Here is a 24,041-nt window from a genome sequence, read left to right as displayed (position 1 = left end):
ACCAGACCAGGGAATGGCCCTGCGCAGATCTTTGAAAGCTTCAAGCAATAGCTCCACAGGAGAATATTTGGTACAGCTTTTGGCCTTTGCTTTGCACACTACACCTGGCAAAGCACAGATTTCTTGCATAGGGTGTCCGTCCTTTGAATCTTGAAAGGTCTTGACATGAGATAGCACTGTTATTGTTTACACAGCCTTCATCCTTCCTTTCCCATTTGCTGCCTGTGTGTGTCTGAAGCAACTGATGTGATTAAGCTGTCAGTTACCAGCACTTTGCACAACCTCCCCAGCAATTTCCCAGCCCCTGGCAACCTGAGACTGTCACCTCACTGCTGAAGAGCCAGTGCTCATTCACAACAAGTCCGTTAGCACAAAATTTACATTTTTACACAGGGATCAAAGAATCTCTAGTCAAATAAATATCACTGGAAATCAGTGCAGATCTGTATACTTTAGGGATTCTTACTGAATTCTGCTGGTTTCCAGCATAACAAGAGAGGCTGGAAGAAAGATGTCCAGGATATTCACAGATCTGATTTTTTTCTAAAGCACCCATCCCCACAGTATTTGTCTACAACCATATAAAGTATGCATGTCTCTGAAATTATCTGTACATCTGTTTCTGGGCTTATAAATACAAAGCCTTGCAAAGAACTTGCCAAACCTGTGATCATTTGCACACTACAGTATGTTCAAATGGAACCAATAAAACATCGTTCCCAAGAAACAAAATCTCAACTGCACAATGTAATTCTCCAAACATTATTTGGTTCATAGCAGACCGGATAAATCTTTGGAAAACCAGTCAAAATTTCTCCAGTCATAAGAACTGACATGATCCCTAAATACATCTGGGATTTGCTTGGATAACTTCTGTAGTTTTCTTCTGCTCTTAATTTTTCAGAGAATAGTAGTGGTTCCCCGTTCTTCAGAAGTTTCCAGATTCCAGATGACTTTTTTTTTCTTGCAAAGTAGAAGAAAATCACGATCAAAAGAAGATCTATTATTTAAAGGTGTTAGATCAAACCAGTCCCTACTGTAACTTCCTCAAACTCAGTGGTGCTATTGAATTGTGGCAGATCCACCACCATGATGGATTAGCACATCTGCTTTTAATGTATTGACTTTGCATTGCAAAATTAATATGGCATTACTTTTTTACTGCCATGATGATATTATTATTGAATTTGTATTCTCATGTTTTAGCTTTTTTTTTTTTTTTTTTTGTAAGGTAGCAGCAATATGTGGACAAAAGTCAAAGAAAATCCCCTTAAAGCCAACCAGACAGATAGAAACACACAGAAAAACCTTTAGCTTATCTTGCTGTTATAGCTGCTTTCACTACTGGAAAAGACCATACTAATTCATCTGCCACCCGGGCTATGTAACTGCTAATGGAAATAGCTTTAAATACGGTGTAACAGGACAAGTTAGCCTGTTTAATTACAGTGTGGCTACCAGCTCAGCTCGTACTGGGGGAGGACTATTATCAGCTATGTTTAAAAAATAGTTTCAGATATATTTTCAGGTGCAGCTTTAATCTTAGCGTTTACTGTGTTTGAAACCAGTGCTTTCAGCAGGTTTCCACCTTCAGACTATCTAGACCCGATAAGGATGTTAAGAAGGATGATGAAAGTATGGTACAGGAAACAAACAAAAAGGGGTTCTCAGTGCCTGATTGTCCAGTTCTACATATATTCTAAAACTCATAAATGTATAGAATTTCTCCCTGCCCTTCTAGAGAGCTCAAATAAGAGTAAGGAACCCAAGCCAAGTAAAGTACTGAAGAGGATCTGTGCAAAAAGGCATCCCGATTACTGTGTGGCATCACCATCTGACTGGGGAGGCTTTCTAGTTCTGTGCAGCTTTTAGGAACAAATTATTCCCATGGTGGACTCCCAAAGTCTCATTAATCAACAGCTTTGAATGCTGATGTGATAAAACAGTGCTGGTACACATCAGACTCTGGGTATATTTCACTGAAACCATATTTTTCTGCTGGCTTGTCTGCACTGCTCATTAGTGAAGTAGCCAAGCATCCCATAAACAGCCGTGAATTCAGTTCCACCATACCCTGTGAAGGGGGAAAGAGCTAGCCCTGTATTTGGCAGATAAGTAACTAAAACCGAGGGAGATAGCAAACCTTTGCAAACAGAGCCCTGGCAGGAGTAGAAATGGAAATGCCAACTCCAAGTGTTTTAATTAGCCAGGGGAAAATATGCTCCCACTCCCCATTAAAAGCAAATACTCTAAAAATGTAAAATAGCAATGCCTGTTGAAGGAAAAAAAAAAAAAAAAGAAAAAAAAAAAAAGCGATGTCTTCCGTAGGAGTACAGAGACATCCCCAGCTATACCATGTTCTCTGTGGACTAGAAACTCAGTGCACAACCCCTGAAACTGTCACTGCCAGAGTGAGGGAATGGTCCCACAGGAACCGCTCAGCCTGGAGGTGATGGTGCACCAGGAAACACCAGCGCCAGGAAGAAGCTACTTGCTCCCAAAACAAACTGCCCTAGGCTGGAATGCAGTAAAAATGCAATTCCCTTGGCTGGGATTGATTTACTGCAAGATAGCGGGTGATATCAAAGGACCAGAATTTTTCATTTCTTGCTGAGGAAAGCAGGATGAACGGCATTCCTGAGGAGGAGGAAATTCTGACACATGTGAAGAGTTCTCAGTCTTGACCCTTGCTCCGGGGAAGGTTCGTGGTCTGCATGCCAAAAATATAAATGCCTCTTGCATTTTAAAGATCCACCGTGAGCAAAATCCAGAACAGACTGTTGCCCCCCTCCCTACAGAGAATGCTTTTCTTACTGAGCTGAAGAGTCAAATTCTTTAATTTTCTCCTTCACTCTGCTTTGAGCAGTGGCCAAACCAAAAATTTGGTTGTCACAGTGAACCTGCACATGAACATGTTCAGCATACTCCCGCTGTGTCAACTTTCTAGGACTCAGGCGGAGTTTAACCACCTCCCCAACCAAATTGCAATTGCTCCAAATTGCAGGGCAACTTGAGGGTGCTACCATGTCTGCTGTTACTGAAATGGTGCCACCAACTGGTTTAGCATTTTCAGCCCCACTGCTAAAGAATCACACTGTAAATCTCACCCAATGTCTTAGCCACTCGTATCCCACCTCAGTTCCAGTTTAGGCAGTACTGAAGCACCAAGACTTTTGCTTTTTTTCAGCCAACTAAATTAAAGCTACATCTGATATCAGCTTGTCCCCATTGGTGATTCCAGAATTCCTCCCAGCTTAACACATACGGTTTTCTTTGGTCTAAAATATTATCACTAACAGTTGAATAAATATTTATGTGATAGTATGAATTTTCTTCTCATTCCACTGGTATTGAGCTGCAACAATAGCATCCCAAAGCACCTCTCTCCAAGTCACGGTGTCTGTGTAAACACCCACTAGCACCCATCTAACTTTCCTCAATTTCTGTATGGGTTCTTTGTAATTAATCCCAAGCTCCTCTCAACATTCCAACATGGTTTATTGGGTTTTTGTTCCATTCTTAACACTAAAACAGTTATTGCATCATTTATACCAGCAAAAGTTTGTGCCTGGGCCTGATTAGCAATCCTTAGGAAGGTGTTGTCTCCAGGGTTTTGGCCTGAATCCATTTAACTTTTATGAAAGTATATAATGTCACCTCCATATACGCTCCCATGAAGCATTGATGAACCTCCTCCTGGAAAGCGGGAGAGCAGAGGAATGCAAACCTCTATGTTGCTTGTTGTCTCTGTTTTTATAGCGGTAGCATAAATCTTGCTAGGACGTTACCAAGAAGGACCCTTCTGACAGAGAAACAAGCCAAGCCAAGCCTCAACATCAACACCCTTTCTCTTCCTCTTTTTACAAACCAGTAGAGAGAAAACACAGTAAGCTCAAACAAACCCTGCTATTTAAATTTGTGTACTAATTTGTGAGGGTAAATTCTGGCTGCCAGACTGGAACAGCAAGGATGTGGTCACCGCAGAGCTTCTCCTCAGACATTACCTAGCTAGCAGACACTGGGGGTGTCCCTATGAAGAGGTCATGCTATTTGAGATCCAGCAAGCTTATCTTTGAGGGTTGCCTGCCCACAATTAGTGGCAATGGACACATGCAGGGAAATAGCTTACAGTCACATAGCAGAAGTGGCCACATCTGTATCAGTAACTACAGTGATCAGGGGGCAATTCTCTGGCTATGAAACCAAGGCGACAGCACAACTTTTGTCCACACAACTGGACTGTTTTCTCTTCCTCAAAACAGGGCAGTCTTGTACCGTCTTCCCTTGTGCTGGTAGTCTCTGACAGGTGCCACCTCTTGGAAGCCTCTTACAGATGTCTTAGCTTTTATTTCATTTCATTTATTTCATTTATTGTTTCATTTATTCATTGGGATTCGTTTTTAAGGAAGTTGTTAGGCCTCCTGAGTCCAAATCACTAAGGATAAAAGGATCAATGGGAAAAATGTGAATGATCACTTGGAGATGCTCAAACTTACACCAGCTAAAACTCAAATTCTCCTTATTTCAAAAAGTAAAGTTCACAATGGGAAAAAAAAAAATAAAAAAAATAAAAATAAAAATGGGTGAATATGTAGATTCGATTGTAGATTATAAACTGGAAATTTTAACACAAGAAAACTAGTGATGAAAAATTATGCAAATCTGTGATAAATAGGGCTAACAACAGTCAGGAGGACACTTTGAACTTCAAGGGAATAAGGAATCCTAACAGTAGAACTGAAAATTATTAAGTTGCCAAAAATAATCCAAAAAAAGGCAGAGGTATTCAATAAATTACTTATGTATTTGGCCAAGGATCAGGTGATGCAACCATTTCATAAGAAAATCATGGAACAATTTTCACTTCAGCAGTATATCAGAAGGAAGTCAAATAAGAGCTACTGATTTTAGGTATATTTATAGCAGGTAGTCTCAAAACCAGCATATGATAGTTTAAAAGGAGCTACATGAAAAACCCTCTAAACCATTAGTGTTGATTTCTGAATAACACTTGTGATACCAGGGAAGTTCCACAAAATGAGAAAAAGTAATGTGATGACAGTATTTAAAAAATAAAAAATAAATCAGAGAATAAAGGGTACAATTCAGGTAATTACAAGATTTGTCAGACTGACTAACATCAATCCTAGGCAAAATAAAGGAATGGCTGATACAGGACCCAATTAATGAAGAATAAATGGGAGGTAGTATAATTATCGTCATTCAGCAGGGCTTTTTGGCAAATAGATCCTGTCAAACTAGCTTGATATCCTTCTCTGATGAGATTACAAATTGGCTGATAGAGATAGTGGTATCACTATATTTGGGCTTCTACAAGCCATTTATTGCAGTCAGTACCATATATTGCAAAAAAAAAAAAAAAATTGATTGAAGAATGCTATGAATCAACACCGTAAACATATGGATTAGAACTGGCAAACAGCTACATACCAGAACACCACTGTAAAGATGTGTGGTTTTAGTGAGGTTCAGTGGGGATCCAGTCTTTGTCCTACATCAGTTAACTTTTCTGCCTGAGATGTGGAAGGAAACATAAAGTCATCACTGATGAGAACTGTAGATAACACTTGTGTGTCTTTGGACTGGGTGAGAAGTATGCAATTAAGATGATAGACGACTGTTGCAGAGGGATTTATGGTGCTTTATGATGCATCAGAGGTGATGTATGTTACTGAACATAAAAAAATGCATACACACTTTCTTGCTCATACACATAGGCCAACATGAAGGCATGTAAAACAGGGAACTTAAAAGCAAACACTCAGGGCTTAACCAAATTTTACTACATGGCAAGGTGAACAGAAGAGAAAATACAGTATTAAGTCCATCTGGTGGTCCTATGTCTAGAAACAAAGGAAGGAGGGCATCTCTGGGGAGTCAGTTTGGAGAAACAGAGTCCCTTAAGAATATGAGATCTCATCCAAGTGTGAGCATTAGTCAGGAAGAAGCATGAGTTCTTAGCTCAGTTCTACAGCCAAAAAAGGAACCTCACATCTAGCAAAAGGATGAGGAGCTGGTCCTGGTTTTGCTCTGAATATCAATGTAGCCATGACTACATTGTATCATGAGTATCATGACCTGGAAAGGACATTGATAGGGCTGAGATGGATCAAGGCAACACTGAACAAGATTAAAGAACTAGAAGAAGCATCTATTAATAACAGTTCAAGAACTCAATGTATTTAATTAATGAAAGAAAAGGTTAAAAGGTATTTTCATGAGTCTGTAAGCACCTGCAAAGGAACATAACTTTGATAAAGTGTTATCTGGTTCAGCAGACAAAGAATAGCCAGTCAGAGAAAGCTAAGGCTGGCAATATTTACAATAGAAACAATATGCAAAACACGTTTTTGGTAGAAAACAGTCCTTGAAGCACAATCTCTGGCAACAGCAATCTAAACAAAGACTGAACATTGATGTAAAAACAGTACTGTAGAACAAATGTAAATCAACTTAGTAGAGTACTGAAGCCTGTGATACATCTGTGATACATAAGAGGTCGGACCCTAGGACCTATTTCTTTCCTTACTATCTATTTATGGGATAAGACAGAGTAAAACTGGCATAGGGATGTCTCTGTGTGTCTGCATGGAGTCTGAAATAAGAAATCAAAGCGGCAAGCACTGCCACCAGGTTCACTAACATTAATGCCAAGGCTCGTTGAACTGGAGAGTCCAGTTCAACACCAGCAGAAGGTTTTAAACCTGATAAAAAGTGAAACAGAAGACCACACTCCTGTCAGTGTGCTGCAGATGGCTGTGCAAGCAGTGAGCTGCTGGAGAGCAGTGCCCTGCCTCCCCAACAAGGTGCCAGAACACACTGAGGAAACAGGGCTGTAGAAAGGGATTCAATTACTTCTGTTTTTAAGGCATCCAAAGACCCCAAGATGTCTTTACACCATCCTGATAAGTCATGCTACAATGAGGCACTCACCTTTGCACATTCCCCTACAGGAACAGTGAATTCTGGGTGCAACTCCTTCCTTGACATGTCCTTATCACCACTACCCTCATAACAGAGTTACATGAGGAAGGGAAAATACTCTTAGCCCTGTGAGAATAATATGCAGCAGATAAGCAAGGAGGAATAAACAAAAAAAAAAATACTAAAACATTTCTTGTATCTATTGTCAAAATGCATGTGCACTGAAAAATACAGGGTGATTTTTGTAGAAAGGGTGTGGACAAAAGAATCATGGAAAAAGAAACAAAAAGAAGCAGTAGGAGGAGTAATTCTTGATAGAAACAGTTGGTAATAAAAGGAAAAGTCATATCTAAGACTGTGTTGTGTGGTATATAATTCAAGATCTAATCTAAATGTACCAATTTCTTTCACAAAACAATAGGTGATATTCCAAACTGTCATATTAAATGGAGGGAAAATATTATCTGCCACCCACTGTTTCCTGCATTACTATAGTAGAAAACCTTCACTTTACTTACATAGGGCTTTAATTTGAGCCTTATGTTTTCAGTCTCTCAGATCAAGTTCTTCATCTTTCTGAATTCTCCGTAGATTCAAGACTGGCGTGAGAATAACAGAGGCAATCACTTGCTATTAACAATAGCAAATACAAAATAAGCAGAAAAAAGACACATTCCTTGCCAGACCTTATAATTACATATTTGGCTTGGTTCATGCAAGTTCAACTCGATCCAGATTTTTCTGTAAAAGCTGAGAGTCCAAATCCAACAGAGAAATGTTGCTGGAATTGCACAGAAGATGAATTCAACCCAGACGGCTTGTTGCCTGTGTATTTCTCACGTGCATGTCTCCTTTTGGGTTTGTCATGCAGGAAGTGAACACACAGATTAAAAAACAACAAAAGCATTTTATGAGAAACATATGGATTTTTTTGCTAATTCCAGGTACGTTGTAGGTACAGGTCTTTTCAGTCAATATGCAGATGGTTTTTGCTTTCATGCTAAAGGCTTCAGTGCATGGGCACAATCCAGTTACAACTGCAATTTTTTTCTTTTGGTTCTGCATGATGATTTTTATTTAATTATTTAATTAACTTTTGTGGCCCCACCAGAGGGAAAGCCTCCCCTACCCTTGCCACACCTGTGCTTGGTCAAATGGCTGATGAGAATACAATAACCACTGACCTGTTGGTGTTCAGCAGGAATAATGCGATTCACAAGTAGGTGGTGGATACCCCCCAGAAGGGCATTTCCATAACAGCACCAGACTCCAGAAACATACAGAGAATTAGGTTAGCTACAGGTGTCCTCCAGCCTAGAAGCATATAGCACCATGGCACATGACTTTTTCCAGCTTCAGTCTGGGATGAAAGGTGTTGCAAATGCTTAGATGCAAGCAAAAATACAGTCAGGATGCAAAGACATCAAGAGAATTTAGGGAAAAATGAATTAGTCTTTATCAATCATATAAGGTCAAAGTCAATTTTAGCCATGTTAAATCTATCTAGACTTCTGGACTTACACATTACATGAGTGTGCACTCTTTAACACAGTGTAAAATTTCTGCTGGGTGCATGAAAGTACCATGATTCCCTCTGGTGCACAAGCTCATTCTTTAGACTTTTTAGGATCATTCTTGACAACTTTACTCTTTATCCTTGATGAAAAAGAAATTAGTTAAACTTTTTTTTTTCTTTAGTATGTATGCATTTGGTATAAAGAAACTGCTTTTTTTCTTCCTTTTTTTTTTTTTTTTCCCCTAGTCCAATCAACTATATAAATTACCTTCTGGCTGAGAATTTTACAAAATCAATTAACGAATAATTATCTTTTGACTAATAGTACTGTCTCTTAAATGCTTGAGGCAGGGATGAGAAAGGCTATGATATTTAAGGGAGTGATCAATTTCCACAGCGTTATCTGGTAATTCAAAGTTACCAGAGTTCATAGTTACCAGAGGTTCAGCTCCTTTGTAATCTGGACAAGTTTGTTAATGCTCTGAGATCCTGAGGATTGATGTGGCTCTGTGTACTAGGTTCTTTTCTTAGATCATACACAGTCCTTAGTCACAAGTCTTTTCTATTCAAACTTTGCATAGTTTCTTTATTAATCCTTTTCTACACTAAAATTATATACAAACTTCTCTATGGTCTGTTAAGTCTTTGAAAATATGAATGTGAAACAAGTAGGGGACTTTCTTTTCTCTCTTTTTGCAGCACACAGATTTCCTCTGATCAACATGGGTTAGTCAAACCTTCTCCCTCCCATTTGTGGAAGGGAGTCGCTGAATAATTTGCATAATTTAAGGCCTCTTGCTAAGTGAAAGACTGAGGAGCTGTAGGTAAAGCTGGAGTCTCCCCATGGAAGAATATCACTGCTCCTATAGCCCTACTGAGCTCTCCTATGCTGCTGCCATCCTGGGGCTTCATTATCTACCCATGGCTGAAGGCTGCCTGACACTGAGACAGATGATAAGCTAACGTTACAGATTTCAGAGGCCACATTCTCAAAAAACAGGGTGGTGAGTGTATGGACAACCCCATCAGTAGTCATTACAATGAGGTACCTAACTGATTCTGGGAAATTATATTCAAATATTTAAACAAGACTCTTACCATCCATAATGACTGTAAAAACCATCTACAATGAAGCACTACCCATTTGCAATTGCTGATTATATCCTGGGGTTTTCAGCTGAGGCTTTTTCCTTATTTGCCTTATTATCACAAAATTGGGCAGACATGGTTAATATAATGCACACACACAAAAAAATAGACCTTGCACAGAGCAATCTGTACTTTCCTTCTTCATTTCTAGGTTTATTAGCGATAACACTAAGCAATTTCATGTTAAGGTAGAGTGAGGAGTACTTGAATACATTTTCTCTCATGTTGTACATTGTTTTATATAGCAAAAATACAAAGAATGAGTTTTCATTGAACCAAAAACAAGGATCACTTCATTAATGTCTTAAAGCCATTGCCAAGCATAGAGGCATATGTACACCTGCTCAAATTCTCTGATATTTTTTTTCCTCCTCAGAGCTCAGACACCCACATGGTTAAGCAATAGCTTGAAAAACAGCTATGCTTGCAAAACAGAGGCAGAAAGGCTTCCAGGGCAGAGAGCTGTTTACATTATAGCACTGTTTATCCAAACAAAGTTCTGTGACACTTCATGAAGATGTAGGGCACATGAGTGACTGTATCCTGCCATCTACCTGCAATATGGATGAAAACAAGGCTATGGGTGGTCCTGGTGCTGCAGGAACCGATTTACACTCATACCTTTAGATGCTAGCTCCCACCCCCCAAAGTATCCTTAATATTTCCTGGCAGACTTGGGAGGCATCCGGCAAGAGTAGAGTGGAGGTGGGTTTAGGATTTTTATATCTGTTCACTCCCAGTCCCGGCCTAAAGGTTCTTCATGTTCTCTCTGAGAGGCTATGGCAGACACCACAGGCTCCCCACATTCTCTCTTCCCTGGACTGAACATTACTCTTTTAATCAAGTCCTTAATGACAACATTTAGGGTCTGGGGTTGAAACTGGCAGCCTGCTAACAGCAAACTCTTTCTGTTACTCAACAATATCTGCAGGACAGATGTGTTTGGCTATAATGATACCAGAACATATTTCAGTGAGTGTTCATGAGCTGTTTGCTGGGTGGTTGCCCAGTGTGCCTCCAGGTCCAGCCCTAATAAAGGAGAGAAACAGGGCAGCAGCATCCACAGGCAAATGGATGAATGGCCAAATCCTAAGCACAAGACTAGGGAATAAACCACAGGAGTTTGGTCTTAATCAACGTGTTTCCATTGGGAGCTTTCTGCACCAGTCTTACCTGTTCCCTATCTGCTTATTTGGACTGCATATGAGTGGCTGGGGAGCCAAACCCTACAGCCCAGACCAGGTTTCTGGTCCAAGGCTGACAGCAAGCACATATATGCATCTTCCTGAGCTATCACTTTTTAAAGGTTTTCAGCCTCTTGTCTACATATCCTTCTTAATCTCTCTCACCTTTAGGTGCATAATCATGCTTTCCCAAACACTGAGCATAATTTCACTGTAGATTTTAAGGAAATATTTCCCTTGCACTTTCTATTGATTCTGTGAAGAAAAGTAAAATATTCTACATTCTTCACTATCCATTCACTGAAAGAGTAATTGAATTCTTACAAGTATGATTTTAGCAGAACAAGTATTCTGGATGAAACCCTATTGTTGAAATTATTTAAACACTAGTGCATTAGCATACTAGTATGTCTGCAAAATGGTATATTCAGTAGTAAAATGTTCTAGTAGTCTGATAATAAATAATAAATTAGCATAATGTAGCCATTCTGATTTAATAATCTTCATGTGTTTTTTTTACGATATACACCAGAGTAAACAATCCACATTTATTGCTTACGCACACACATTTTATATGTACAAATATATTTGACATGAGTTCATATGCACAGCTATGTTCTTGTCTAAGGATTTATATATCAAATGATATTCAAATTACATCTGACTAAAAAAAAAAAAAAAAAAAAGAACAAAAAGGAAAAAAAGCCCTGCTGGGATATTCAGCAGCTAAATGAGTTCATTCAGAACTATTAGTGATCATTTTCAAACAGGCGTTAGAGAACGAAAGGAATACGCATATTTTGTGTGATTAATTGGGACATTTTATCTGCCGGTGCTTCTTAGAATAGCTAATTGGTTTTCCAGCCTCTGTGCATGGTAGATCTTGGTTAGCTGTGCATTAACAAAGGGCAACTCACTGACCCTGCACAGTCAGACATCATTATTTTCAATCAGACCAGTCAGTTTCTAGGGTAAATTACAAATCCATTGAATATTTCTGTTTGTTGTGCCAGTCAGGGAGCTCATACAGTTGACCCAAATGGAACCTCGCCTGCTTTCTGGCATTAAGAGATAAAAACTGAACTGAATTTCTTGATTGTTTGATGGTGTCTTTTAGAAAAATTATCACCTGCCTTTTTGTTTAGAAAAAGTCATTAATTTATTTTTTGGCCTAAAGTAAGACCATAACACACCCCTAATAAAACCTGTGAGTATCACCCTACATCTCAGAAAGATAGCACTAGAAAAGGGGGAAAAAAGTTGAAAAATTGAAATATACTAAAGCAAGCATTGCTCTCATAATCTCTTTAAAACTTGGTGTTGAGCAAGGTAGGTCAGGCATGGATTCTGGTGTGGAGCAGGCATGTCTGCCCGCAAAAGTGTGTGAAGTCAACCCCTCCCCTTTCAGGTACAACTACCCCAGTATTTTGGCATAAGTCATTAAATGTAAGTGAGATTGTCTGTGTTTGATTTCTTTCCAAGAGAGGACAAGCAGGGGAAAACATCCTTTAAAACAGTTCAAGTCAACTGCAAACCTCCTCTTTCCCTCTTTCTACCCAACTTTCTCTGCTCTCCTCTCTTAAGAGCAAAGAATAAGCAGAATAGAAATGATGATGAGGAAGGCAATTTGTGACCAAGAAGTGACTGAAACATTCTGTTTATAATGCTCATTTTGGAATAAAAATAATAGTTTTAGTGTTAAGTCAATCACTTTTCTCCAGTGTTTGCTATGCTTTCTCAACACTTGATTTAAAATATTTACACATTTTCTAAAAAAAGGTATCAAGTATCCCTTGGAAAGAAAATGTTACTGTACCAGGACAATGAGGTTGTTCAGCAATCAGAAGTCAGGGAACACCTGGGTGAAGGCTTCCCCTCTTGCACCTGTGGCAAGGTGCTAGGCTGACAATCAATGTCTGTGTTCCGAGTCAGGACACCAGCACGCTTGCTAATTATGGACCCCTGAAGACAGGAGAATCAGAAATCTGAACTGGCTTCTCAGTTGAAGAAGAGACACCAAAGTATTTTGACTGTGGATACCTACACAATAAGGTTACGCACAGCCACAGGCTGATGCCATCTCTCCCATTCACATCCCAGAGGGAGCTATGTAACACAAGAGGGAAAGGAAAGATGTATCACATCCATCTTAATGTTTTTAGACACCTAACTCAGCCACATAGACTCAACTCAGTGGATTCTGCACCGCAGGAGCCTTGTCACAGCCATACAGCGGTCTACATAGGTCACAGCTTCCCTATGTGCTCCATGGCAAAAAGTAGACACATTTGCGAGTAGTCACAGCTATGTAAATGAAAGTTCAACTCTCTCCACTGACCTTATAGAGAAAAATTGCAGAAATTAAATACCTGCTTCCACTTAGCATCCAAACTGAGTCTTCTGCAGAAAGACACTAGTGCAGATGGTCAGCTCTTTTTATGTAGCAGTAACAGTGTCCCAGTAGAGCATCTGTCAAGGAATGGAAGATTCTGTTCGGCCACATTTCCCACATTCTCAGTGCATGACCTAATTAGGCTCCCAGGCACTCTAGAAGGAATGGAGAGGGGCATTTATAACCCCTCCATTGAGGCTGTACCACTGTGCATCCAGAATTTAAACATCACAGAGCCAGGCAATAAGATGACCAGACCCACATTCATGGGTACAGAATTGGAGGTCCAAATTCAGCCCCCAGAAAAGAATACTTTTCACATTAGTCCATTACTGGATAAAATAGAAAAGGACCAGACTTACCCATCCACCTCTGTGCTCTACTATCTGCTAGGGCAGAGTCAGGCTCCCATGTGTGCCAACCAGAAGTCTTCTGCCTAGCTGCCCAGTATCAGTAGGAGAGAGAAACATGGTGATCCTGTGAGCTTCTTACCTGAACTGCTGGTGGGTCAAGGTGTTGCCACCAGCCCAAACAGCTGCAAGGCCAGAATAGCTCTGCCTTTTGCAGATGAGCACTCTTTAATGCCAAAGGCAGGTGGTGACAGCAGCTGCACCTTTTGAGGTGACCGTGCCATGGCACATACATATGACCCTAAGGGAGTTAGGATTTAAGCAGGTCCCTGCCTCAGCCAGCGCAACAAAGGAGCTTGGGTATCCAGGAGAACAGGGTAGCACCTAGAGCCCCAGATCACAGGACCTTGCTGGACAAACAAAGAGTCTGTGAGTGAGTTTGGCTTCCCACTGGGTTAGGAAGTACTGGGAAGTCTGGATTTCAGCCTTCTGTGGAGGAAGATCATCAGCACCTGGACTTCCTAACAGCTGGTCTCTCTAACCCCTGACCAGAGCAAGTAAAAGGAGAGATGCCCTTTAAAAGGGCAGTCACTGCTCTGAATTTCCCAGAAGCTTTCTCTGACCAAAAGAAAATAAGGTTAATTTTGGCTAAAGTCAGACTTGAGGTTGCCATCTTCCCACTTCAAGAAGAATTTAATACAACAGGACCTCCTGGATTTGTGTCCTAATAATTTAAATCTTCTCTCCCCTTCACCTTTTTTGAGGTAAGTTGAGGATTAGCCATCTATGAGCAGGGCATCTTATACCAGGGCAACATCTGCCAGGGCTTTTTAAATGTTCTCAGTGTAGACCAGGAGAAGTCATTGTGTTAGTGGTAGAAATTATGGGCTGTAATAAGAATGTATTAGAGCCCAGGGCTAGAATCAACAGTTTCCCAGACACAGGATGGGCCCATTACCTGAGTATTAGCCCAGAGTTTAGGATAGCTGGTCTTCCCTGCCCATTTCACCAGAAACTTCCTCTGTGTCCATAAGTGAGGTGCTTGATCCAAACCAGAAGAGTTTAGCTTCCCTGTTTTCAGATTCCCATGGGTAAAATGAGAGCCATGACTCTTTTCCACTTCAGAAGGATGCTGCATGAAAAACTGTGAAGCACTATAAACATGAGTATTTAGGAGAACATCAGAAGGTATGCAGCTCTCCCTGCTCCCAGCCGAGCCTGCCCTTTCATCTTTTCATTACTGATGAGTTGAAGCAGAAATTGTAGCTGATGCATACTTCCCTTAACAAGGTGCCAAAGCAATTTCTTTTTAAATGGTGATTCCTACACACAACACATTCCCGAGCTGCAGTTCCAGGTGCAAGATCTGCTCTGGTGGCCGAATCGGGTTTGGACTTGCAAAGGCACTTGGGGCTTTACAATGGCTATGGGGTTCATAGCCATGATGGTTATGGCTTTGCAAGCCCACTCTTACTTAAAACTTTTCCTGTTCTTACCAGGGAAGGAAGCTTTGTTTAAATGCAAATATTCACTTCCAGTGGTACTACTGGCTGTTAAAACATTGTTCTGTTAACACAGTACCTCAAAATTAACAATGCAGTGCTGTTATTCAAGGAAAAAGTAACGACAAACCATAAATTTGGGTTTTAAAATTATCTCCATTAGAATCTGCCATTGGTAATAAAAGATTAATCCATTTCATTAAAATGTAATTTTTAACTTTTTCCTCCCCTTTTATCAAGTTGTCTTTACATCTCAGTCTTTCATTTTCAGTCCAAACATGTTCTCCCTCAACACCTGGAGAACCTGACTCTTGTGTAAGGTCTTAGTCATATTTGTCAGGGCTGTGCTTCCCTCCAGTGATGGAGACGGCAGCGCACACTGCAATACAGCTGTATATATATATGCATTAAGTGAAATCAGCCTGCTTTTATGACCTATTTTTAAAACACTCAGAGTTATTTACTGTTGTGTTTATAAAATTGTGAATAACAGGTAATAGCCAGATTTTGAAAGATGATGAAGAGTAAACAGGCTTGTTAGTGTGTAATTATTGTGTATGAGTTTCTGGTTAGTTGTTTCTATTGCACAGGCAAATAGGATGCGCTTGAAAGCCTCAGCACCAGTTCAGCTCCAATACTGGTGCAGCAGACAAATAGTTTCAAGGAGAGGTAGAAATGTCAATTCCACTAACGAATTTATAGTGCAATATAGTGAAAGTAGAAAGCACAGTTTATGGGTTGTTTTCTCCAGCATGGTACTTTTTATCCTGCAGAATAACACTTTAAAAGTACACTGACAAAATGTTTCTCTTCCCACCAAACAGCCTTTATTTTTAGATTGGATACTTATTCTATACATCTATTTAGATTGATCCAGCAAAACTAGGTAGAAAATTATGCTGAGAAAGTGACAAAAGTGAGGCAACACTAAAAAAAAAAAACGGAGTCTTGTCCTCTAAAAACAGTTTGTCCAAGCTAACCAGCTGGCCAGTACAAAACACAGAAGATAGATGTAAACAGAAGAGACTTCAGCTTAAGCCCAAAGTCAGGAGGAACAGAAGGCATCATCCAGTTCTCTTTCTGCTCTGCATCTACCTGCTTAGTCAGTGAGTGATGCCTCAGCCACCACCAGCAGGGAGATGAGGTTCAGGCTGCACAGAGACACTTAAAATCCAGAATGAGCCTGTCCTTGCAGGGAACTGATGCAAGAAGTTGTTGCTCTTTCAACACACAGCCCACATCGTCCTGAATAAAGTCAAGATTTGGGCGCACGCTTGGTAAACCAGCCATCTAAACATGAAAGTGAGCTGGAGAAGCAGAGCAAAGAAATTTAATGTTTTGAAGTCCTCATCGCATCGGATTAATTTAGCAGCCCCTGCTCCTGTTCTGTTTGCATTACCACAAGTGTTTGATTGACTTTGACATTAGAGTGAAATAGATGGATATGAACGACAGGATAAGGAGCTAGAGAGAGAGAGACTGGGATCAGATTTTTAATGTTTTTTTCATTCACACTTTATACACGTCTATATATAAAAAACTGCTTTTGCAAACACCAGAATGCTCATTACACTATTCAGAAAAGGAGGTTTACTGTGACAATCTGCTGAAAACTGCCTCTGTGATGATAACAGGAAATCAGTCACTTATTTTGCTGGATTGTTCAGAAAACTGACAGACAGGCTCCGACTGAATCTGAGAAGCCTGCACCTGGTCAGAAAACTGTGAGATGTGACAACAGTCTCTCTGTTGCTAATAATTATGCACCAGTTTAATCACCAACCTCATGCTTAGCAAAATGAAAGCATGAAACTGGGTAAATGATGAAGCTATAGGTATTTAAATCATACGGCATTTTTTTGTTCAATTGGCATGGTGATGAGTTGCTCTTTTTTTTTTTTTTTAATTCCAGATGATGCTGACAGTATTTAAAACTGGGGTTAGAAATTACAGCCAAAGAATCTGACTTGTGACATGTGTCATAAAATCTGGCATTTTGCTCTGAATCAAATATAGACTGTTGATCAGTTACATCAATAGCTCAAAAAACATGCAGTGCAAGTAAGATTAAAACTACTCATTCTTTCTTATGCATAATGGTCACTTCTTTGATTCCTATTTAGCATTCAAATTAGTTCAGCTGAGAACTGCAGAGTACAGATGCAAGTTTGATTATATCATTAGCAAAGTTCTCCTGGATCAATTTAAATCTATTACTCTTCAGAAAGAATTGAGAGAGAGCTCCATGGGAAGATAAAAGCTATTTCCAGGCACAGATCTTGTCTATTGTCGTGTTTGTGTGTGGCTTGTTCTTGTTTTCCCCTACAAGGAAGATGCACTATTATTTCTTTAAAACTCTTAACCATGCTACTCTGCCACAGCAAAATGTCTTCACTAGCATCATGCCTCACACCTGACAGGCTTTTGGCTCTGGCAAGTATTCATAAGTGAAAACTTCAGTTAAGGACACAGAAGAAGAAAGTTGAAGGGAAATAAAAAGGGGGGGGGGGGGGGGGGAGGGGAGAGAACATTAGACTCTTCTAGGAGCAATAGCACAGATCTAACTTCAGTCTCAGTGTTGAACTAACAGTAGCTAGTGTCCAAGAACCACTTGTCAGTGGCTGATGGAGATACCAGATTGCTTTGGTGCATGTTGTGGGGTACGTAATGTACTGTGAACTGCTTGTGCAATTCCTTTTACCGTAAAATTAAGAGGTCTGCTAACACAGGCTGGCACACACCTGAATTGCACAAGTCCTTTGACTGTCATACACATCCTATTTCCTGAATTCTCTGGGGTGCTCCATATTTTCCTCTCTTAGGATGCCTGAAGGACCAGCTGAACCTCAGCCCAGCATCCGCTGGGGAAAAAAAAAAAAGGGGGGGGGGGGGGGATGGTGAGGGAAGGTGTGAAACCTCCCAGGACATCCACTGCTTCTGGGAAGGGAAAGGGGATTGCTGACCCAGACTCTTCCTCCACCAGCCAGGGGAGAAATAAGGAATAGCAGGGAAAGTCTGCTGCTGGGGCAGGCTGCCTCCAGTAGTAGCATCACATCTCCCACCACACCACACGTACACACAACATCAAACAGCAGCAGCAAGCCAGGCTCTGCCCTGGGCTGCGACAAGATATCCAGCTGTCCTAGCAGCATTTTAATATAATCCACCAAATTATCAGCTTTATTCCCTCCCCTACTATAACACAGAACTGGGGCTTTTTGACATTAAACATCTAGATGGTCTGAAGTTTTGATTAGCTAAAATAAACACGCCAAAATAAGACTTGATTTGTTTACTCCTTTGCCTTCAGAATAAAAACTTAAATGACACTAAAATACATCTGTTTTATTTGATAAATGCCTAAGTTCACCTAAAGGCAGCCTACCACAGTGCCTTCCAGGTGACTATCCAGCTCAAAAAAAGCTAGTGGAAACAGAAATACTTCTTTTAAGAGCAGCTGAGATCCATCAGCTACTTCAAATTACTCTAATTCCTCTGGAATAATTTCCCCCCCCCCGGGAAAGGGGCAGGAAATGGAGCTTTCCAGAGGAGCATGTAAGAAGCATAAGAGACCTGCTCATATGTACATCTCTACCCTGAGCTAGAAGGGCTCACATTTGCCATGTGGTGGAGGGATGTGGAGGTGAGGCACCACCTAGGCACTCAGAAAATGAGAGATAATATTAGAAAGATTAGCGTCCCATCTCTTGCTATTTTCAAAGCTATATAACCCTCAATGCTTTAAGCATAATGCTTTTGTGGCACAGAGCATCTTTTCTGTTCTGTTATGTAGTTACCAGCACAGAAATTCCCTAGCCAAGTAGGTGCCTGCGGTGACAGATGTGTACTCTGCAGGGTTCAGGGGTGGGACTCACTGGGAAGTCTCTGTTGAGGTACAAGTCCATGGTGGCTGGTTCTCCTCTGGTCTCAGCATGACCAACAAATCATCTGAGGTTTAGAGCAGATCCTGCAGCTTTGGTGTGAGAAATAGAAATTACTCTACGGAGGCATCTCTGTCCTGGAAACTTGTGAAACTTAGAAACCAGTCACATCAAGCAGATGACCATTCAGAAGGTGAATGGACCATTTTCTACCCCACATCTGCAGTGAAGAGAAAGTTTATCATGTTTCCTTCAACTGCTGATGACTAATTTCTGTCTGGTTCATCATCGTTAACCACATCATCTGCCACAATGCTAAATGTATCACAACCAAACAGTAAAAACATGTTTTAAGAACATAAGCAAGACTCACTGATTTTTGTAGTATTTGATGTTCCTAATTTTTTTTATTATTTTGGGGAACATATTTTCAGGTTTGGGAAAATCACAACAGTTCACTGAGTATATAGTACATTTTTAACAAACGTTATCACTGTAGGTTAAGAATGAGACTTTCATAGCTTTGTAATTGCTTATTAAAGACAAAATTTATTATTCCTATCCATAATTACAACTGTGTAGAATCTGTTTTAAAAGAGATGTTTTTGTTTTAAAAGCAGACTGTTCTCGGCAATCTGCAGTTCTAAGTGAAAGATATCATTAAATGGCCAAATGAAGTACAACAGTAACTGTTTTATTTAACTGTATTTTATTTAACTGCATTGTAGTATATAACATTTCTGCACAGGGACCTTCTTCTACCATCTCCTAACCCATGAATTCACCACTTCATGAATTTTAATTATGTGTGGCAAAGAAAAGCCTACATCATTAAGACCATAAGAGATGTATTATATTTTTGCTTCTTGCAATTGACACGACAAACCAGGACCTTAGAAAAGCAACAAAAAGAACTCCAATTAATTAAACAATCAGTACCTCCAGAGTTATTTTGTTATCATCTGGTAACAGATGATAACAAGCAAAAACAACAGAACAGTTGTGTATGCATGTGAGAGATGTCACAGGCAACACTGCCTTTCATTATGTTGTTTTCAAATAGTTTATGGACACTTCCTTTGAAAAAAATGACAAGAGATTTACTGGAAATTTAAATAATAGAAAATCTGGGATATATACTCTGAAACAAAGAGGGGATAACAATACATTGAAGTGATTCCTTCAGCTTTGTAAAACCTTCTCAAAAAGGCCATAATGACATCATCAAAATAAAAGAAGGCATTTTCTCCTTTAGGATCTTTATAAAGACTGTAGTGAATTATTGAAAATCCTAACAATAATGAAGGGTCATTTCACTTTTCATTTACAACAACATTCTTTTATGTGTTTTAATGTAAATGGTTTTTATAATTTTAATACCTTTGCCTTCTTATACATTGGTATTTATGGCTGTCTATATTATACATCTATCTAACAATTTCTGTGAATTAACTAACACGCAAATAGTCAAGGAAAGCCAAGTGTTGTTTTTTGTTTGTTTGTTTGTTTGTTTTTGTTTTGTTTTGTTTTAATTATTTATTTTAAAGCAACAATATTGCTTACAAGTTTTGTCCTAACTCTTCCAAAGGCGAAGCATCTACAACTATTTCATCTAAAATAGTTCACTAAACATCTACAACTATTTCACATACTACCTACAAAGTGTTACTGTCCTCATGGGATACTGCAGAGCAATAGCTTTGTGAGATGGTGAAGATATGCCCATACTTCCTGGTTCTATTTTTCAGCATTTTTATTCAGCTTTTTCTTTTTTTTTTTAATTATTTTTATTTAGTTACTCGTCTGATGACCATGGAATCGAACAACCACAGACTCATGTAACATGAAAGGGACAAGGGTAAGCACAGCCAGCAGTACCACAAGCAATTGCAAAATGATGTCTTTGGGGCTCTTACCACTGACTTCTGCTGGTGGTGAGGAAGCGCCTGCAGAAACATCAGCCAGCAGAGAGTTAATTCAATTCCACCCTGCAGCATTCACCCATCTATCATCAGTTTAGCAGTGTGCTGCTTCATGTGATGTTTATCAGGCTTTTGCCTCTTGGCTTGAAAAAGGAAGTAGAGTTTGTGAAGAGCTTTGAGGCTAACTCATAGGTAGATACGCTGATAGACAGATAGGTAACATGGTAAATCACTGCTACCAGGACAGTTGGTAATAGCTTGCCTTTACAAGCAGAAATGTTTCATAAAAGGTGCCATGTAGACAAGGTACATCAGATATTGCTAAAAGGATTTTCAAGCTTTAAAAAGCTGTTGCTTTTCTTCTCATAATGGAGATGTAATAGTTCTATTTTGCACTTTGCAGAAATTAAGTGTATTCAAGCTCCAAATAATTAATTGTATGGCATATTATAACCTCTTCAAAAGAGATAGGTAGTAGATTTACTGTCCAGATGTTTAATGGATTACTATTTTGCCACATTACTAACCTTGGCATTCTTAAAGTACATTGATTTAATGTTTAATGAAACGAATGACACAGGGGCAGTTTGGAGCTCAACTGGGAGAATTGTACAGAGATAATATACAAAATTACAAAAAATGAGACATTACCCTACAATTACAACAATTACTAACAAAGGTGGAGACAGAAAGTGAGATATACTTTCACTCATGCAGATGCTGGAAACCGGCACTTTAAAATGTAGACATAATGAACACTCATTATTTGAATTCATCTTTGAAAAGGTCTAAAACATTGCCTTTCCGAAAATGTAAAGACAATCTGAAATTTACTCTTCTTTTACATATCTGAAAGTAGAAGGCTTTGAAGTGCACAGTGCTGCACAGAGCCAGGGAAGAGAAGCCCTCCCAAGACATTCCTGCTACAAAGCTGGGTAACAGGAATCCTCACCAGAGCCAGTCCAGGGCTTAAATGTCTGCCCCATAGGTGACAGCAGTCATTTACAGCACTGTATAAAATCTGCGAATAAGGTCTTAATGTTCTCATAAGGCTAAGAAATACATACCATACCAAGAGTTTAGAATCAAAAGGACAAAATATTTATCATCTCTATTCTGTAAAATAAGACACCAATAAAGAAGTCTGTAGCAGATTAAACTGGACTTAGCATCCCCCCAGCCCAAGCTCAGTGTCTTAACTGCATAGCCTTGCTTTCACAGGAATGAAAAAGGCGCCCAGCTGGAGAAATGCAGGGGTTGTGCAGAGATTTAGCTCTAATCTCGCAGCATTTTTCAGAGCATGATTAACATTGAGAGGTTTGCTTGATGTGGAATACAGCACTCAGCACTTTGCAGGTTCCAGTCTGTAACCACTACTTTGAAGAAACAAAAAGCTAAGGAAGGGAAAAGATTAGCAAACCGTAGAGCTTAACAGTTTACAAGCTGAGCTAATGGACGAAACTTTGCATGAAAAGACCAGAGTGTGTTTCAAGGAAAATTTTGGTAATGCCCTCAGTCATCTTCTTGTCTGTAGTCACAGCTCCAAAGCAAGCAACCTACAATGGCACCTTCAGCAGAGTTCACTCTGCTACAGAGTTGCTTGCAATGAAGGGCTAAAACATGCTTAAACAACACAGTTATGCTACTAAATCCCTGTTTTGTGACCTCTTTAAGCATCTTTAAGTCCACCTTGATCTTCTTTTGAATACAGCAGGTTTTCTAAAGAAGAGGTCATTAAATGCCATTTTAAAAAGCACATAGCTGTAAGATGTAGAGGCAAACTTACCAGTGATTACCTTCAGGAGCTCACATGGGAACACCCACGGGGGTGTGCAATGAAAAGCATTAGCCTTGCCTTGTGTGTCAGGATGGGTTCCTGTCATTGAGCTTGCTGTGAGGGCACTGCAGGAGAATCAAGAAAGAATAAGGGCTTGAGTTAAGCAAAACTGGGCAAATATCTGAACTGTAAATTTTAAATAAAAATCTACATTAGTAAGATAAATATGACACTGAAGAATTGTGTGAATTTTTCTGACTGAAAATGTTATTAATATTATTAATTTGTATTAATTTCTTTTCATTGCTTTGATTAAAACACCACAGAAAACTTGAAAAAATCTAAATATTTCAGAATAATTATTTATAAAACAATAATATAAAAATGATAATAAAACAAGAATAATTATTTATAAAACAATTATTTAAGAACTGGTATCCTGGCTCTCTCTTTAAATACAGTCATATGTGAGAATGGTCAACAAAGAAAGAACCGGTTCTCAGATAAAGCATTCATATTAGGTATTTTCTCATTTTGTCTGGCTTGGTACATATGAAATTTCCAATAGGCTACAAACTCCATAAGGCACTTCTGGAGCCACATGTTACATGACTGGAACAACAGCTTGATTAATTTTGCAGGGTATGTATTGCTCAAGCAGATCCGTGCCAGCTGAAATATAGGAAAAGCTTTACATATTTCCCTTCCTACAAACTACACTTTGGTGCAATTTAACAGTCCTTCCTCTTGACAAATTCCCTGAGAATTCACCATTTTACTTGCAGACTGCACAATTGAAGTTACTAATGGCAGCAATAAAAATAAAAATGCTATAAACCCCGCACTTCTCGTTTTCGGTTGTCTTCACAAACAGTAATTAATCTCCACAAAAAGAACCTATGCTTTCTCCAACATTGTTAGGCTCCAGGAAAACTTACCACAGCAGAACTTAATGTAGGCATGGTAAGACTGCTTTTCTGACAGATTTCTGTCATGGTCAGGCTACAAAAGTGCAAGGATTCCTCCAATGGCCCAGAGAAAGAGCTTTTCAAACCTCCCATGGCAGGTAAGTGAAATTTGACTGAACACAGAATACCAGGTGGGTCATAGCGCACACCTTGCCTCACATGCAAAATACTACATGTGCAAGGCATAGAGTTAACTTTAACACAGTGTTGGCTTCAGCAGAGAGGACTGCAAAAATGAATGGTCCTAAATTTGAGGCAAATTGGCTTATTATTGGCAAATTATGGCTAAATGTACATACTGCCTCTAAATCTATCAGTGAAGCAATAAGAAACTTGCATTTTTTTTAATGTATGTGTCAGTAAAAATAGAAAGGTAATTTAAAAATATTTTCGAGACTCTGTAAGTCTTGTGTTTAACTGCAAAAAAAAACTCACAGTGTTTTGTTTCAGTGAAA

At 39.4% G+C, this 24,041-nt stretch overlaps 1 long non-coding RNA gene across 1 annotated transcript; it reads right to left on the bottom strand.

The window, feature by feature from the left end:
• Nucleotides 1-7,406: 7,406 nt before the first annotated feature.
• On the bottom strand, nucleotides 7,407-15,057 carry LOC137852452 (uncharacterized). The gene is made up of 3 exons (XR_011093846.1): nucleotides 13,679-15,057; nucleotides 13,164-13,263; nucleotides 7,407-7,544 (listed from the first exon to the last, which is right to left on the bottom strand). It is a non-coding gene; the product is annotated as an uncharacterized lncRNA (long non-coding RNA).
• Between the last annotated feature and the right edge of the window lie 8,984 nt (nucleotides 15,058-24,041).

Source organism: Anas acuta, chromosome 2, assembly GCF_963932015.1.
Source record: "Anas acuta chromosome 2, bAnaAcu1.1, whole genome shotgun sequence".
Lineage (NCBI taxonomy): Eukaryota > Metazoa > Chordata > Aves > Anseriformes > Anatidae > Anas > Anas acuta.
This window is presented reverse-complemented; position numbering and strand designations above follow the sequence as displayed.